Source organism: Macaca nemestrina, chromosome 15 (genome assembly GCF_043159975.1).
Source record: "Macaca nemestrina isolate mMacNem1 chromosome 15, mMacNem.hap1, whole genome shotgun sequence".
In the NCBI taxonomy this organism is placed as follows: Eukaryota; Metazoa; Chordata; class Mammalia; order Primates; family Cercopithecidae; genus Macaca; species Macaca nemestrina.
Window position 1 is genome coordinate 63,031,772 of NC_092139.1, and position 18,218 is coordinate 63,049,989.

The window sequence follows — 18,218 nt, forward strand, 5'->3', positions numbered from 1 at the left end:
TTTTTAACTCAGTTTTGGTTTGTTGTTTGTTAAGGCCATTACTTAGGATAACGAAAACAAGAGGAGGAGAAACAAGAATAGAAACAAGAAACAGAAGCAACAGCATAAGAAAATGAAGACGAACAAGATGATGATTAGATGAAAAAAAAATAGACTGAAAGAAAGGAAGACGAAAAGGTGTGGGAATTAGAAAGCCCATTATGATACTTTATTTCCCCTCCTGATTTAAGAAATTTGAAAAAATTCCAAGACATTTCACAACAAAACCAAGCTAAAAGATACACCAATAAGTCACCCCCTAAATTTTCTTAAGAATAGGACGATGTTGCCACTCACACCTGGGCCAGGCACCAGCAGGAGGAGGACACCTCCAGAATCTGCAGGAGAAGAAGGAGGACTCCTCCTTGTGCTGGCTGTGCCTCCCCTGCTGCCAGCACCTGCAGTACAGCACCTGCAGCTTCCTCCCCACCTCAGGCCGGGCTGCCTAGTGGGCTCCACAGCATTCCCACTCCAACTTCTCGGATCCCAGACTTGCTGCTGCTGCCACCACTAACGCCAACACGACCACCACTGCTGTTGCCCTCAATGCACCAGCCCACCCTACAAGCCTCCTACCACCTGGCCCCCGTCAACAATCTCCTACCATTCCAGTCGAGCTGCAGTCTCTGTCGCCGCCACCAATTGCAGCGAGGCGAGCCACAGACCCACACCATCTGCAGGCTCCTGCCTCCAGCATGCAACAGGTGACTCCTCCATCTTCTGGCTCGAAACATCTGGGTGGTCAAAGCCAGACATGCCTAGAACAGGACGCAGGGAGTGGGAGTGTTAGAGGCTCACCTTGTCATGCTGTCCATTGGGTGGCAGGGGCTGGTTTCAGCGAAGGCACAACTGGGGTGGGTGTTACTGCCTTTGCTGAAACCGGCCCCTGGTTAGGTACAGCTGGCCAGGAACTGCTGGTCCTACCCTGGCTGCACTCCTTGTTGAACAGGAGAAGCAAAAACTCAGACCCAGCCAGCCCTCTCCAACCAAGTGCCAGTTCCTGTTTCTGATGCCTCCACCCACAGGGCCCTGTTTCCCCGTGATGCCCGCTACTCCATACCCGGGAGACCCAGGTTGTCTCTGCAACACAGTGAGACGGTGCAGACCTGGGAATCATGGCGGGTGTTGGGGCCTTACTGTGCTCAGGATTCCCTGGGAAACATTAAGTGCCTGCCACGCTCTAATACGAGCAGAAGGAGGTTGCCCTCTAGAATCTAGAGTCTGGGAAGAGGAGGACGGCCCCTTCCTCGGAGGCCACAGCTATGGCTGCCACCTCTGTAGACCGCTGCTAGCAGCAGCAGTGCAGTGCAACCCCCAATAGCGCTCCCCCGTCCCATGCTACAGGGCACGTAAACCTGATAGTGTCCCCAAATCACCTCAGTGCCCCCATCTGTGCAGCCAGGGATAGTGCCCCTAACCAGCTGGGGGTAGTGATAGCCCAGATAGCGCTCCCAACCTGCCCCGCTGTCATAACAGTGCAGGAGCTGATAGTGCCCCTAACCCTCTTCCCAGCCGGTGGTGCGGCCCCAGTAGCACATGCAACCACCCCCACCACCAGGCAGTATAGCCAACCCCGCTGTCCCACGCCCCCAACACCCCCACCCGCAATGTGACCTTGATAGGTCCCTATCCAGGGTAGTGCATCCCTGGAGAGCTCACCTACCCTGCCACCTTTCTACCATGCTGGCCAAGCTGCAATCTCTGTCACCTCCACCAACCACAGTGAAGCGAGCCTAGGTGCCACAGGCTCAAGCCTCCAGCTTGTGGTATGTGGATCCCGCTTCTCGTTCTCTATGCTGGGCTCCTAGCTTCAATTCTGATTGGATGAGAGCAAGTCTTAGGAAAACCAATCAGAGCATGAAAATAAAGTCCAATCAGGATAAGCCTAGAGGTTTTCTCTCATCCAATCAGAACATGTAGTCCAGGAACCTCATTTGCATAACCTCAGTATATAAAGCATGCAGAGGGGGCACCCCACCATTTCAGGCTTTTACGTGGCTGCGTTCCCGGCTGCTCTGTGCAAGGCTTAGAGGACCAGAAGAAGGAGTCGTCACTTGCCACGGCTGGAGGCTGGAGCTGTGGGAGCGGCACCACAGCTCGCCTCGCTGTGGTGGGTGCTAGTGACAGAGACGGCAGCTCCGCTGGAGCGGTGGGAACGGGTAAGTAGTTTTGGGGTAAATGGAGGGATAAAGAGAGTGGTTAGCAGCAAAGGGAAAAAGAGGATGGTGTTCAGGAGAAGGCATTGCAAAAAGACGGTGGGGAAAAGATGGTTGGAAGAAAAGTTTTTGGGTAGATATTGGGGGAAAAGAGAGTGGGAAGTGGGAGGAGGAAAGAGAGGGGGGTGGGGAGGAACGGGCAAGTAGGAAGGAGAGGAAGTTTGCAAAAAGACTGGGGAGAAACACGGTGAGGAGAACAGAAAGACCGTGGGGAAAGTAAGGATGATGTGTGAAAAGATTTTGGGTAGACGGAGGGGGAAAAGAGGGTGGCATGTGGGAGGAGGAAGGAGAGGGTGCAGAGAGAGAGGGGGAAGAGACAGAAGGTGGTGAGCAGGAGAAGGAAGATTCTGTGAAAAGATGGTAGGGACAATTTTTTTTTTCGATCGATGGAGGAAAAAGAGGATGGTGATCAGAAGAAAAAAAGGTGGCGAATAGGAGGAAGAGAAAGTTTTGCAAAAGACAGTTGGGAGAAAAAACAGTGGGGGAGAAGTTTTTCAGTAGATGGAGGGCGGAAAGAGGGTGGCAAGCTGGAGGGTGGAAGAAGTATTGGGAAAACGACGATGGAAAAATAGTTTTGGGGTAGATGGAAGGCTACAGGAAGGTGGCATGTAGGAGGAGGGGCAGGAGTGGCAAAAAGAGGGTGGTCAGCAGAAGAAGAGATTGCAAAAAGATGGTGAGGGGGGAAAGACAGTGAGGAAGAAAGTTTTTGGTAGATGGAGTGGGAAAAGAGGATGGTGCGCAGGAGGGACAAAAGAGGATGGCAAGCTGGAGGGAGACCATGAGGAAAAGACAGTGGGCAGAGAAAAGTTTTTCGGTATATGGAGGGGGACAAGAGGGTGGCAGGGTTTTGCCAAAAGACAGTGGGCAGAAAAGACAGATGGTGGGGAAAGAAAAGACAGAGACGGTGGGTAAAAAGCGGGTCGATGCAGTGGGAAAAGAGGGTGGCAAGTGGGAGGAGAAAAGAGGGTGGTGAGAGGGAGCGGGGAAAGAGGGTTAGGAAAAAGACGATGGGGAAAATAGTTTTGGGGTAGATGGAGGGCAAAAGGAGAATGGTAAGGATTAAGGAAAGAAGAGGGTGAATGGGAAGAGGGGGACGGCTTTGTGAAATTTTTGGGGTGTAGATGGAGGAAGAAGGAGTCAGCAGGGGTGGGGAGAAGGCTTTGAAAAGATAGTGGGGAGACGTTTTGCATAGATGGAGAATGGAAAGAGGGTGGCAAGAAGGAGGAGGGGAAAGACGATGGGGAAAACAGTTTTTGGGTAGATGGAGGTTGGAAAAGAGGGTGGTGAGCAGCAGGAGTGGGGAGAAGGCGTTGGGAAAAGACGAGGGGAAAGTTTTTGGATAGATGGAGGAACAAAAGAGGGGAATGAGAGCAGAAGGGAGAAAAAGAGGGTGTCCAGTGAGTGGGTGAAAACAGTGGGGAAAAGTTTTGGGGTAGATGGATGATGAAAAGAGTGGTGAGCGGGAGAGTAGAGAAGGCTTTGTGAAATGACAGTGGGGAAAAATAGTGGGAAGAAAGCTTTGGGGTAGATGGAGGAAGAAAAAGAGTGAGGAGAGGGAGGGGGTCAAAGGTGGTTGGGAAAAGAAGGTGGGGGACAAAGTTTTTGGGTAGCTCTTTTTTTCTGATTTCTTAAATCAGGTTATTTGTATTTTTGCTTTGAGTAGTTTGAGTACTTTATATATTTTGTGTTGCATTAACCCCTTGCCTGATGCTTAGTTTGCAAATACTTTCTTCCATTCTGTGGATTGAATTGCTTCCACTACTTTGCAAAAGCTTTTAAGTGTAATGCAATTGTATTTTGTCTATTTTTGCTTTTTGTTGCTTGTGCTTTTGACGTACATATTTGGAAATCCCTTGTGCTAGCCAGTTTCACAAAGCATTTTCCTATGTTTTCTTCTCTAGTAGTTTCATAGTTTCAGGTCCTACATTTAAATCTTTATTTTGAGTAAATTTTTTGTGTATGGTAAGGTAACAGCCTAGATGGATTCTTGTACATGTGTGTTTTGGGTTTTCCTAGCACAGTTTATTGAAGAGATTGTCCTTCCCCAGTGTGTGTTTTTGGTGCTTTTGTTAAGAGTTGACTGTGAAAGCTTGAATTTATTTCTGAGTTCTCTATTCTGCTTCATTTGTCTATGTCGGTCTGTCACTCGTCTTTCTCTCTGTCTCTCTCTCATCTCTTCTCTAATTTATATATTTATTTATTTATTTTTGCCACTACCGTGTTGTTTTGGTTACTAGATTTGTGGTATATTTTGAAATCAGGTAGTATGATGCCTCCAGTTTTTTTCTTTTTATTCAAGATTCTTTTGTCTATCTGAGGTATTTTGCATTTCCATGTGAATTTTAGGAATTTTTTTTTGAGACGGAGTCTTGTTCTGTCGCCCAGGCTGGAGTGCTCTGGCGTGATCTTGGCTCACTGAAAACTCTGCCTCCTGGGTTCAAGCGATTCTCCTGCCTCAGCCTCCTGAGTAGCTGGGATTACAGGCGTGCACCACCATGCCCAGCTAATTTTTGTGTATGTAGTAGAGAAAGGGTTGCACCATGTTGTTCAGGCTGGTGTCAAATTCCTGACCTTGTGATCCAAGTGGTTTGGCCTCCCAAAGTGCTGGGATTACAAACGTGAGCCACCGTGCCCGCCCGTTTTTTGTTTTGTTTTGTTTTGTTTTTTGTTTTCTATTTCTGTGAAGAATATCTTTCCTAATTTAACATGGATTCCATTGATTCTGTAGATCACATAGGGTGATATAGATATTTTAACAATAATCTTCTAGTGCTTGGACATGGGATATCTTTACATTTACTTGTGTCTGCTTTAATATCTTTCATATATGTTTTATAGTTTTAATTGTGAGATCTTTCACCTTTTTGGTTAATCTCTAGGTATCATTTTTGGGGGCATTGGGTAACTACTGCAATGAAATAGCTTTCTTGATTTCTTTCTTAAGTGTTTCACTATTGGTACATGGGTGTGCTACTCATTTTTATATATGGATATTGTATCTTGCAACTTTATGAAATGTTTATTATTTCAAGTAGGTTTTATTGTGGAATTTTTAGGGTTCGCCATATATATATGATCGTGTCACCTGCAAACAGTGACAATTTGATTTCCTTTTATTTCCAATTTGGATGCCTTTTGTTTCATTCTCCTAAGTCCTCTAGCTAGGACTTCAAGTACTGTGATGAATAAAAGTGGTAAAAGTAGCCACACCTGTTCCAGATCTTAGATGAGGAGCTTTTAACTTTTCCCCATTGATTATGATGTTAGTTGTGGGTTTGTAATATATGGACTTCATTGTGCTGAGATGAGTTCTACTGTTGAGGCCCTCTCATACATTTTTCAGTTCATCCATTGCATTTTTCAGCTTTGAGGTTTCTGTGGCCTTTTAAAATTACTTCCATCTCTTTGTTAAATTTCTTGGATAAATTTCTGAATTACTTCTCTATATTTGAATTTCATTGAGTATCCTCAAAACAGCCATTTTTACTTCTCTGTCTGGAGAGTCTCACATTTTTTTTTTTTTTAAGATGGTGTCTTATTTCATCACCTATGCTGGAGTGCAGTGGCACAATCTTGGCTCACTGCAACCTCCGCCTCCCAGGTTCAAGAAATTATCCTGTCTCAGCCTCCCAAGTAGCTGGGACTACAGGCACCTGCCACCACACCCAGCTAATTTTTGTCTTTTTAGTAAAGACGGGGTTTCACCTTGTTGGTCAGGCTGGTCTTGAACTTCTGACCTCAGGTAATCCACCCGCTCCAGCCTCCCAAATTCCTGGGATTACAGGTGTGAGCCACTACACCCAGCCGAGTCTCACATCTTGAGCTCTCCTGGGTTAGTCACTGGTGACTTATTTATTGTTTGGTGAGGTTGTATTTCCTTGAATGTTCTTAATGCTTTTGAGCATATGTTCATGCTTGGGAGTTGAATAAGTGGGTATTTATTTCAGTCTTTGCAGTCTGTTCTTTTTGTACTTGTCCTTCTTCAGTCTTCCAGAAATTCCAAGAAATTCAAGACTTGAGTTCCCCAAGCCTGTGGTCACTGCAGCTGTTTCAGCACCAGAGGGCACCTTAAGCTCAGGTTCACTGTGACTTCTGCAGACTGAGGTCCCTGGTGGCCGTGACAGACTTAGAGAAGATAAGCGGGGGGGCTCCCTGGGTTCCCAGGCAAAGTTCTTTATTTACGTGCCTCCTCTTCTCCTTGCAAGGAATCTGGGCACCAAGCTTTGTGGATCTGGGAGAAGTGTGATTTGGGCACTCTCATGGCCACTGCAGCTGGTGTCACACACCCAAAGCCCACAGCCTCCCAGAACAGAGCAGCACTGGGGCTTGTCTGAGTCCTGTGACCAGTATATTGCCTCACTGCTGCTGACTTACTTAGGTTTCTAAGCCAGGTTAGTCTGCTGGTGATGAAGCTGGTCAGGGTTTGGGTCCATCCTGCCTGGGATCAGGGCCACAGTGTTCTGCCTGATACTGTGTCCACTGTGATGGGGCTTGATACTGGGTTCTCCTCTTTCTTGCATAGGGAAGGAATTCTCTCTGCACTGCACTGCCTGGAGTTGGGATTGGGGTAACACAGGCAACCCTGTGGCCACTGCAGCTGATGTCATATACGAAGCCCACAGCCTACCTGACCAGCACATTGTTGGTTACTGGAGCTCACCCAAGGACCAAAGTGACTCTGGCCTGCCTGTCACTGACATTTATTTGGGGCCTGACACCACTTGAATCAGCTGGTAGTGAAGCAAGTCAGGACTCAGGTTTGTCCCACCAGGGCAGTGGATTCCCTTTTAGGCCAGGTCATATCTAAATGCTCTGTCTGTGGGCGCTGGCCTGGAATCAAAGGCCATGGGGTTCTGCCCAGTGCTGTGCTTTACTATAGCAGAGCTGGCACTGGGCTCCAAGGCAAAGTCCCACGGACCCTTCGTTGTCCCTTTTGCTAGAGGTGGACACATTCTCTGCACTGCACTGCCTGGGGATGAGGGAGGCGCAGTGCAGGTACTGCAAGACGGTCTTTTCACCCTCTTTAATGTGTCTTCTCTTGTTTATAAGCTAAAACCACATTCTGTGATCTGTCACCTGATTTCCTTAGCTCTTGTGAAGGTATTCTCTGGCTTGGATTGTTGGACGGTGGTTGAATTTAATGTTCCTGCAGAGACGCAATCACTGTGATTCTATGTTCCATCTCCCTCCACCACTTCTCATTTATTTATTTCTTCTTCAATTTGTTTCAACAATATTTCGGAGGTTTCAGAGTATGAGTTTTGAACTCCTCTTGTTAATTTCTAAATGTGTTACTTGTTTTGTTGCTATTATAAATGGGATTATTTCTTTAATATTTTAAGGCAGTTCATTGACAGTATGTAGAAATAAAATGAATTTTTAGTATTGCGTTTATATCTGGAAACCATGCCAAATTTATTTTGAATACTGTTTTACTGAATTTCTTAGAATTATGTATGTATAAGAGATCATGTCATCTGTAAACGTACATAATTTTATTTTCAGCCAGTATGTTTTCAATTTTCTATTCTTTACTAACTACACCTCACTAGAATCCACACTATAGTGTTGAGTAGAATTTGCAAGAGTGGACATTCTTGTAACTAATCTTACCTGGAAAGGATCCACCCTTTCATTGCTGAGTGTGATGATAGTGGTGGGTTTCATAGATAACTACCACTAGTTTCAGGAAGTTATCTTACTGTCCATAACTGGAGTGTTTTCATGATGAAAAGATCTACTATTTTCTCAAATGCTTTCCATCTGTTGAGATGCTCATATATTTTGGTCTTTTACTATATCACTATGGTGTTTGCATTCATTGATTTTTCAAATATTAAATCAATGGTGCATTCCTGGGGTCAATCACATCTGCACACAGTGCATAATGTATTTTATATGTTGGTGGATTCAACTTGGCAGTATTTTGTTGAAGATTTTTGATTTTATAAAACAAAGATACTGGTCTATATTGTTTTGTGATTCAGTTTTGGTATCAGAGTAATCCTGTTTGTAAAATGAATTGGGAAGTGTTCTCTCCCCCTTTTATTTTCTGCAAGAGTTGGTGAACAATTGATATTAATTTCTCAGAGTGTTTGATTCATCTGGGAAGCTAGCCGAGATGAGATTTTTATTGTAAGGTTTTAAAATTACAACCCAATCTTTTAACCTTCCCTATCTATTTATATTTTTTATTTCTCCTTTAGACTGCTTTAGTTTCTGTCATTCTAGGACTTCATCCATTCTATCTAGGCTATCTTACTTTTTTTGGCATAAGATTTTCATTGCATTCTCTTTTAAATCATTTTTATTTTGTAATAGTGGCAGTGATATGTTCTCTTCTCTTGCCGATTTTAGTAACTTGAGTCTCTTCTCTTTTATTCTTGCTTAGCTTAAGCAAACATTTGCCAATTTTTTTAATCTTTTCAAACATTTAATTGTGGTTTATTGATTTTCTCTGTTTTGTATTCCCTTTCTGTTTTCCTAACTCTATCCCTCCCCTCCTTTTTTTTCCTTTTTTTTTTTTTTTAGACAGAGTCTGACTCTGTCACCAGGCTGGAGTGCAGTGGTGTGATCTTGGCTCACTGTGACCTCTGACTCCCTGGTTCAAGCGATTCTCCTGCCTCAGTCTCCGTAGTAGCTGGGATTACAGGCACACACCACCAGGCCCAGATAATTCTTGTATTTTTAGTAAAGGCAGGGTTTCACCGTGTTGGTGAGGCTGGTCTCAAACTCCTGACCTCAAGCAATCCGCCCGCCTTGGCCTCCCAAAGTGGTGGGATTACAGGTGTGAGCCATCCTGCCCGGCTGGCTTAACTCTTGTGAACGTTTGTCTTTAGGAACATTGTATTTGGTTAATTAAAATTTAAGATTTTGGAGCATCAACTGTTCTCTTATATGAAAATAAAAGCATGACTTGTGAAATAATGGGTTCCCCAATTTTTTTGTGGGTGAACAAAACAACTATCCGTGTACCTCAGAACAGGGCAGATAGTATCGTTATGGCTATCTTTTAAGAAAAATCCAACAGCCTAGATAGAGGGAAATGTGTAAAAAATATTTTCAACATCAAGCTCAATTCGAAACTCACTTCAAAACTTAGTGAATGGAAGTTCAGTGAAAATTACATTAATGAGATGACAAATAGAATTAATTTTTTGTTTTATCCTTTTTGCCTAATTTATTATATCTTTTAACTTAACATATATAATGCTTTCAATGCTACCGCATTGAAATAACTGCACAGAGCATATTATTATCGATTTTATCATTTGAAATTAGTTTGATGAAAAGAGTCAAACTCCGTAAAATATTTTAAGAGATTTATTCTAAGCCAAATATGAGTGACCATGGCTCATGACACAGCCCTCAGGAGGTCCTGAGAACATGTGCCCAAGGAGGTTGGGGTGCAGCTTGGTGTTACAGGTTTTAAGGAGGTGTGAGACAATGAAGCATCAATCAAATACATTTAAGGAATACATTGGTTCGTTTCAGAAAGGTGGGACAACTTGAAGGTGGGTAGTCTTCCAGGCTATAGGTAAATTTAAACATTTTCTGGTTGAAAACTGGTTGAGTTTTTGTCTGAGGACCTGGGATCAATAGAAAGAATATGTTTAGATAAAAATTGTGGAGGTCAAGATTCTTTTGAAGTCTCATAGCAGCTGCCCTTAGAAACAAGGGATGAGAAATGTTTCCTATTCAGACCGTTTAAAAGGTGCTAGACACTCTGTTAATCTGTTCAGAACTGGAGGACCCTGGAGGGAAAAGATCTGGCTATGTTAATAGGGATTCTTTAGAGGTGTGAATTTTCCCCCACAGAGGATGGCTTGCAGGACAACTTCAAAATGTGACCAAAAAAACATGTTTTGGGGGTGAAATATTTTTATTTTCTTCCTTGTCTTATAATGTTATACCAGAGTCAGGTTGGAAAATAAGCCATGATATATAGGGTGAAATAAAACCTATCTGATGAAAATTTATGGTTTGTAGGGTGTGACTCCCTAGACCCCTTAGACGGGAATCTGGGCAAGATAAAAAAAAATCCGAGTTTTGGTCTCATTAGGAATAGAAAGACTGGATTACCTTGGCTACTTTGTATATCTAACCTTTTTTTTTAGTAACCTGGACCATGGATCACAAAGCAATTTTTGATTTAATATAAAGTCAATTAAAATCAAGACAGTCTTCCATTTGATTGAAGTAATTTGGTAGCAGAATCAAAGTCAGAGTAGCTTTGCATACTAAGTAAGAAATATGAATTGCTGTCAATAGTATTTTATGTCTTTTCAATATTTCTGATGGCTGTTACCAATCCATATTTTGCAAACATGTGTATCTATGAGGCCTTCATGATGAAATTTGACCCATTCAGTTTTTCTCCTCTCTTCTATATTGTGCAAGTAATTATTATCTATTCCACTGAGGCAGAAAATAAATCCAAAAGACCACAGGGTAGTGCATATGGGACAAATAAGCAGGCAGGTAAAAAAAACATACTTACAGTGGAAAGACAGGTGCTTAATTGCCTCAAGTGTTTTTTCTATTTTATTTCAAAATAAATGTACAAGAAAGTGTGTGTCTGTGTTTTCAAAGAAATATGTTATAAATGGATATTTAAATTTTAATTTCTAAATGTAAATTAACAGAGCAAAGGAAATTGTTCATGTTTATTCTAACTTTAATCATGCTATTCTTTCTGTGCTCTAAGTCTATTTAAAATTATTCATTTAACAACTTTTTTTTTAGTAACAAGTACTAGCCCAGCATTTGGGAGAGATACATCTGCGAACAAAACAGATGAGATCCATGCCTGCAGAGAGATTTTATTATATAGTAGTAGGTGGGGCCAGGCATGGTGGCTCACGTCTGTAATCTCAGCACTTTGGGAGGCTGAGGCCGGCAGTTCACTTAAGGTTTGGAGTTTGAGAACAGCCTGGCCAACATGGTGAAACCTCACCTCTAATAAAAACACAAAATTAGCCAGGCGTGGTGGCACATGCCTGTAATCCCAGTTACTTGGGAGGTTGAGGCAGGAGAATCACTTGAACTCCAGAGGCAGAAGTTGTAGTGAGCCTGGATGGTGCCACTGCACTCCTGTCTGGGCAACAGAGCCAGACTCTGTCTCAAAAAAACAAACAAACAAAAAAACAGTATGTGGGATAAATAAAGGCAAGCAAACGTGGTAAGTAATTAAGTTATGTGTACATTAAAAAATGACAAAAATTTTTAAAAGAGCAAAAGTAAGGGGCTGCAGGAAATTGGGAGGGGGAGGGATTGGTTTATTTTGTTAGCTGGGTTGTTCAGGATAGAATTAAGACGTTGACAAAGATTCAAAAATATGAGGGTATTAACTAAGGAGATATTTCAAAAAACATTCCAGGCAGATGGAGTATCTGGTGCAGAAGCACTGAGAGAAACATACCTGGCCACATCACGCAACAGCAAGTGGGCCAAGGTTGTTGGCAGAAGTGGGCAAAATCAATATTAGAAGAAAATGAGGTTAAGTGGTAAACAGAAAGCAGAATATGGGGTATTTACAGATAAGTGAAAGAACTTTGACTTTTATGAAATTAAATGGGAAGTCTTTATAAGGTACTAAGCAGAGAATACTATTAACGGAATACCACACTAATCTAGGGGAAATGGCATGATGTTGGAAAGGGGTGGAGCATTGGGGAGGATGAGAATTGTTAAGTTTCTGGATAAATTTTGAAGGAAGTATTTCTGGAGATTGAAGTGTGAGGTGGCAGAGAAAAATTTCGAGTTTTTGTCCTGAGCAACTGGGAAGATGGATTTGCCAGAAACTCAACAGGGAATAAATAGATGGTAATTGAGATCATGAGACCACAGTCCTGAGGACATGAGATGACATAGGAGTGACTGTAGAAGGGAAAAGTAGATCAATATTTCACCTTGGACCTTTCCAACGTTAAAAACATTAAGGAGAAGCAAAGACGCCTGCAAAGGAGACAAAAAAGGACAAGGCAGTGACATAGGAGGAAAACCAAAATATGCTGCTGTCCTAAAAGCCAAGGAAAGTGTTTTAGGAAGGAAGGTATGTCGCCAAAATCAGCAAATAGGTCACCTAAGAGGAGACTGACAAACCAGTAAATTTAGCAGTTGGAAGTTATTAGTGAGGCAGGAGGGAAAACCATCTGTTGGATATAAAAGACAGGAGTAGACTCAACAAATACGATCTTTTCTTTTTAGCAGTTTGGTACAAAGAAATAGGAGGGTAGCTAGAAAGGAAAGTTGATCAAGATTATATATGTGTGTGTGTGTGTGTGTGTGTATTTAATATGGGACAAATAAAAGCATGTTTTTATGCTAACAAACTTGGTCTCATACAGAGCCAAATATTGATAGTGAATCTGTGGGTATATTTGGTAATGGAATTTTTCTTCTAACTCCAGCAGTATTCTAGGTGAAGTAGCAAATACCATTTGTTAAGAAAAGGAAGAGGAGGTTCAGAAGATTGATAAGGGAGAAGTTGTGAAATAGACATCCTGGTGCACGGTGGAGTATTTGTGTTGAAGAAAGTCAGTAGGACTGACTGGTAGCCTTAAGAGCCCACTTGAGGTTTGTGGTCCTCTGTTTAATGTGGGACCAGCCATAAATGCAAAGTAGAATGTGTCTGCATTCAGCCTTAACTGCTGCATAGATACGGGCATGGAACAGGCTTGTATTTAACTAGGGTTGAAGTTTTGCGCAGTAAAATTAAGGACATAAACAAGGGGTGAGTGTCAAGACAGTAATTATACTGACTGACAATGGCATTTAATCTGGTAAAGAAGAGGAATGAGGATATCAGTGAGGTTGGGGATGCAGAAAGGAGGTAGGAAAGATGAACAGCGAGGATCAGCACGCTATGGCTTACAGATGTATTCAGCCTATCATCCGATTTAGTGAATAATGTGTAATTGAAACACAGCTATGCTCTTTTGTTTAACCACTGTGTGTAATTATTCTTACTCTACAACGGCAAAGAGTTACCTAAAGAGACTGAAATGTTTACCTTCAGTTACCTAAAGAGACTGAAATGTTTGCTACTTGGACCCAGGGCCCACATTATGACTTTTGTGGACCCCAGGATTTTTAAATTTCTTAGCCTCTTTCTCTCTCTCTCCATAATGATATATAGATATACAGATACAGCTGTATATCTACAGAAATATATATCTATGTCTAAATAGATAGATGCTTCTTAGATCTCTCTGCTCTCTGTCTCCATAGAATAGCTCTCTAAGTAAAATATATTATTTATATTTATGTATTTATAATATCTATCTGTGTTTCTGAGACCCTCTGCTTACTGAGCTTCATGGATAAGTCTAGTCATTTACAGAAAACGTTTGCCAACCCCAATGCCTAGATGTTCAATTATATACATATAGATGTATATAAATATATGTGTATATAATTGGAACCAGGGTTCTAGAGAAAATAAGCAGGAAATATAGAAACCGATAGAGGAGCATGAATGAAATAAAAATTTTAATGTTTAAAAGAATGATTTTCATCCTACCCAGTGGAAGGCCTGGGTTAATGAGGGTTGCTATCACAATAAATTAAATTTCGGCTGAGTGCTTACAGAAGACAGGAATGTGGAATGGAAAACATGCATGGATTATTTTGTTCCAAATGTCAAGGACAATTTAAGTAAAGGAACGGAGGTGGGAGAAGGCACAGTATGTGAAATGAATGAAAATAAGGTTTGCCTAGGTATAATATAAGGTGTAGGCAGGAACATTTTAGAATCCAGCTTGTGGTAGTTACATGAGTGAGCAGAAGATAATGCTGCAAAGATTTGTTCTTGACCTTAATGAAGGCATACAGCACCCGCCTGCATATATTTTAGGAAATAATGAACTCATATTCATGATGATAATGCTATTTTATTTTGTAGAGTGCTTCTAAATATGTAATATTTGGAAATACAGACTTCTAGTTGACTATCACCCTTAGAGCAATCTTGTATTATACAAAAGTCAGCATATGTTTTTAAATTCACTTGCATACTCATTTAATTAGTTCTCCTAACATTTACTGAGCATCTTCTATGCACCGTACCCCATTTTATGCTCTGGAAATAAGAACATGAATGAGACACCTCTCTTATTTAATAGATTGAGAAGAAAAACAATCTTTGATGAGAGACAAACATACAAACAATTATCTGTGTTCTGTGAGCCTAATGTATTTTGTTGAATACATGGATAAACAGATAAGCTAAAGTTTTAATTTTCACCATTTTAAATTGACATTCTGTAATTCAAACCACACTATATACATAATATCCCAAAATTCCCAAGTGATCCCAGTAAATGATGGGAAGATTGTGAAATAGGTAGCACAACCTATCTGCAGGAATAATAATTTCTTATTTTAACTGTGCACATAGTCATAGCCTTCCTATCAGTTTTCTTATAAAATGCTTAAAAGAGGGGCTTAATTGTTTTGAGTATTATTAATTATTACTTCTGAAGAGGATGATAATATCTTGCAGAAGACAAGACTTAATAAGCTTAAAATTTCATTGAATTTAGCAGATGGCTTTGCTACTGATACATTGAAAGGCACTGTTTAAATGACAATATTTCATATTTTATTCCTGAGATCAGCAGCTCAAGCCACTGCTCTGCCTATGGAGTAGCCATTGCTTTATCCTTTACTTTCTTATAAACTTATTTTCACTTTACTCTATGAACCAACCCCGAGTTCTTTCTTGCACAAGATCCAAGAACCCTCTCTCGAGGTCTGGATCAGGACCCCTTTCCGGTAACAGTGCTAAAAACAACACAAATCCTTGAGAACATAAACACATTGAAAATCTTTATTATATGCCTGTCATGTTATATTTGTTACACAAATCTTATCATTTTATGCACAAAACTCCATAAAAACAGGCCTTTTTATTATCACAATTTTAAAGATGAGAAAACCCCCAAGTTTACAAAGCTCAAGTACAGTCCAAAATCACACTAAGACTAAATGACAAAGAATTAAACACAGACTTGCTGAAGTTCCAAATACACTGTAATAAGGAAAATAGAACACAATATCCATTTTAAGTATACTCAAAGAAAACTACGTGATAAACTATTATCTAATAGTTACGTCTACTTTGCTGTTTTTGAAAGGTGCACCTTATCATTTTATTCACCTGGTGCTTTTGATAAATATCAGAATTTCTCCATCTTGGACATAGTGACATTAAGGATTATATTTATTTTTAAACTTTAAGAAATACTTCATAAATATTTTAGAAAGCGTCAAACATTGCTTTGTGAAACTTATAAGAAACTTATATATAAACAATATTTCCCCCAAATGCATATATTTATATATGCATAAAACCTTGAATATATGTATATATTGAATGTATATATATTCTATATATAGAGAGAGAAAATCTTGTATCTCTGTGTCTGTGTGTGTCTGTGTGTATGTGTGTGTATATATATGTATATATAGGGTTTTTAGGAACAGCAGCTTAGAGGGAGCCATGGCATGCAAGTTTTTTAAAATTTGGCATTTTCTTTTTCTACTTTTGCTTTTAGATTCCCTATGTAAGCTACATAAGAAATAAGTAGCAGATAATTGTTTTTTATCTTTTTAATAAAAATTTTGTTCTGTTTATTGCCAATATGCCATTACATACATTTTACTATATAGTATATATGCAAGGACCACAAGTAAAGTATATTAATAACACATTAAAAAGTAAAGATGCCAAACGAGATTACAAGAGTGATATACAAGTGTAATCTTGTAATCTATCACAGTTCTGAACAGAGGTCTCAGAACTGTGTCATCAGTGGTGTCCTAGTAAACATTTTAATTGGTAACTTGGATGGGCGTATAGAGAACAAGCTCTTACATTCATTAAATTTGTGGGTCACTGGAATCTTGAAGGGTTAGTGAATGCATTGCAGAATAATTATAATACAGAAATGATCTTTACAACGTGTAATATGGGCTGAATTGAACAAATTAGATGTAGTAGAGAGGCACACATGGAAGATACCATACTTGGATCCAAATTACAAATGCTGTAAGTACTGAATTAGCATCAGCATGGGACAAAAATGTTTAAGTGATTTACACGACAGTAAATTCAATGTGAGCTAGCCTGTGATGTGGCTTTCAAAGACCCTAATCAGGCAAGCTCAGAAAAAAATAAAGTGAACTCAATTGAGTGTGTATTATTTCTGTTCAGATAATACATGGGGGTATTATTGTTAATTCTGACTACTGTATTTTCAACATGATAAGAAATTCTGAGGTATTCTATTTAGGACAGTCTTCATTAAATAATTGAAATATCTTACAAAGAACATTTAAAGGACTGTTACATTCTTCCTTTGAGGAAGAATAATTTTCTTTGAGGACAGAAGGGAAAGCGTGAATGCATTAATTAGGCAGGCTGCATGAGGTAGGGAGATGACGTTTACCAAACTAAAAAAAAAAAAAATATTTAGAAAAGAAAATGCATTTGATGTTCAGAGTTTGAAGGATTTGAAAAAGGACCAGTGGGTGAAAATGACCAAAATGACCAAGGAACCTATTTGGCACATATTTGTTTGCTTAACACCTACGATGCCTTATATACCACAGCTATTCCACCAGGGCCTGAGTATACATGTAGTGTACATATGAAGACATTGTCCTGGCCAGGAGAGACCACACAGTTCAGTGTCTCAAAATAAGAACCCTTTGTTTTTAGGAAAAAAACACTTAAATATTAATTCTAACGTTGACATTTTATGACTGTTACTTATAATTTCATCTTTTCTTAGCAATCATCATTTGTACAATTCTCACAACATATGTAAACATGAGGGAATACTCCTTGATGAGTACAGACCCCTCATCTGATGACTTACATTGTAAGCAAACAAAAATAAATTTCCTAACTGACCTACAGCACAACTGAAGACACTGCTATACTTGAGATACCAGGCATATTTCTTTGAGAACCCAGATATTTCCTTGTACAGCAGAGGTTTTACAAAAAGTACTCAGGCTTCAGTGAAAAGATTTGAGTATGCAGTGTGACTCAGCCACAATGTGAACACACAGATGCTACTTAGTAGAAAGAGAAAAACCTCACCTTTCAATGTGTTTGATAGAAATCTTTCCAACCAAGAGACTAGCTTTCATATATACCCTCATGATCTGATTCTTGTTAATGAAAAATATCACACTGGACCGTAAGTTCACATGAGTTCCTTTTGTTGCCAGCAGTAGGTAAGAGGGCACTGACCAAGTATGGGTACCCTGCTTCATGGAGACAAAAGGCTGGAGAGTTGTTAAGAGCTGGGAAGGGAGCAGGAAGAGATCTTAGGCCTCTTTGTTTGCTGGTTCACCTGAGCCAGTGGAAAGTGGAAAGTAACTTTTCTTCTACCTTTATGACAGAGCCAGTTTTACAACTTGGAGCAATATGTCCACAGAAGTTCAACTCTTACCCTCCCACAAACACTGAGAGATAAGGACAGTGCTGCCTTCCTTGACAGTGACATTTCAAAGGGATGCTACCCAAGTGCTTGAGGAAGATATTACTGTGGTATAAGACTGTTAAAAAGCCTTTGAAAAATTCTGAATCTCAAAGGGGCAGATAAACTTGGCAATGACAAATTTCTAAAGTAAATGCTCTAAGAAAAGGCAGGTCAGGGGACTTCATGCAGAAAGAAGCCTGTCTAAAGTTTAGTCAAGTAGAGGAGCATTTTAAGGCTGTCTTGGTCATCCTGTAAGACCAGAGAGCCTTCCTATCCTAAGTGGACTGACTCAGTAAGTGTTAGACTCTCTCTGGAAAATAAGGCCTCACAAAGGCCAAGATCTTTCTCAAAGTGAAAGTTTGCTTAGTTTTCCTTGTGGATTTGAACAACATATTTTATTACTGCTGATTCTTATGATTCTAAGACAAAGTGTACACATTAAAGTGGATATAACCATTTTTTCAAG

The 18,218-nt window shown here is 40.4% G+C and overlaps 1 long non-coding RNA gene across 3 annotated transcripts in view; it reads left to right on the forward strand.

The window, feature by feature from the left end:
• The first annotated feature begins 2,043 nt into the window (after positions 1-2,043).
• The window catches only part of LOC105472998 (uncharacterized), a 53,760-nt gene continuing 37,585 nt past the window's right edge, over positions 2,044-18,218 (forward strand). For all 3 annotated transcript variants that reach the window (XR_011613716.1, XR_011613717.1, XR_011613718.1), the window contains exon 1: positions 2,044-2,198. This is a non-coding gene — a long non-coding RNA (uncharacterized lncRNA). The remainder of the gene's footprint in view (positions 2,199-18,218) is intronic.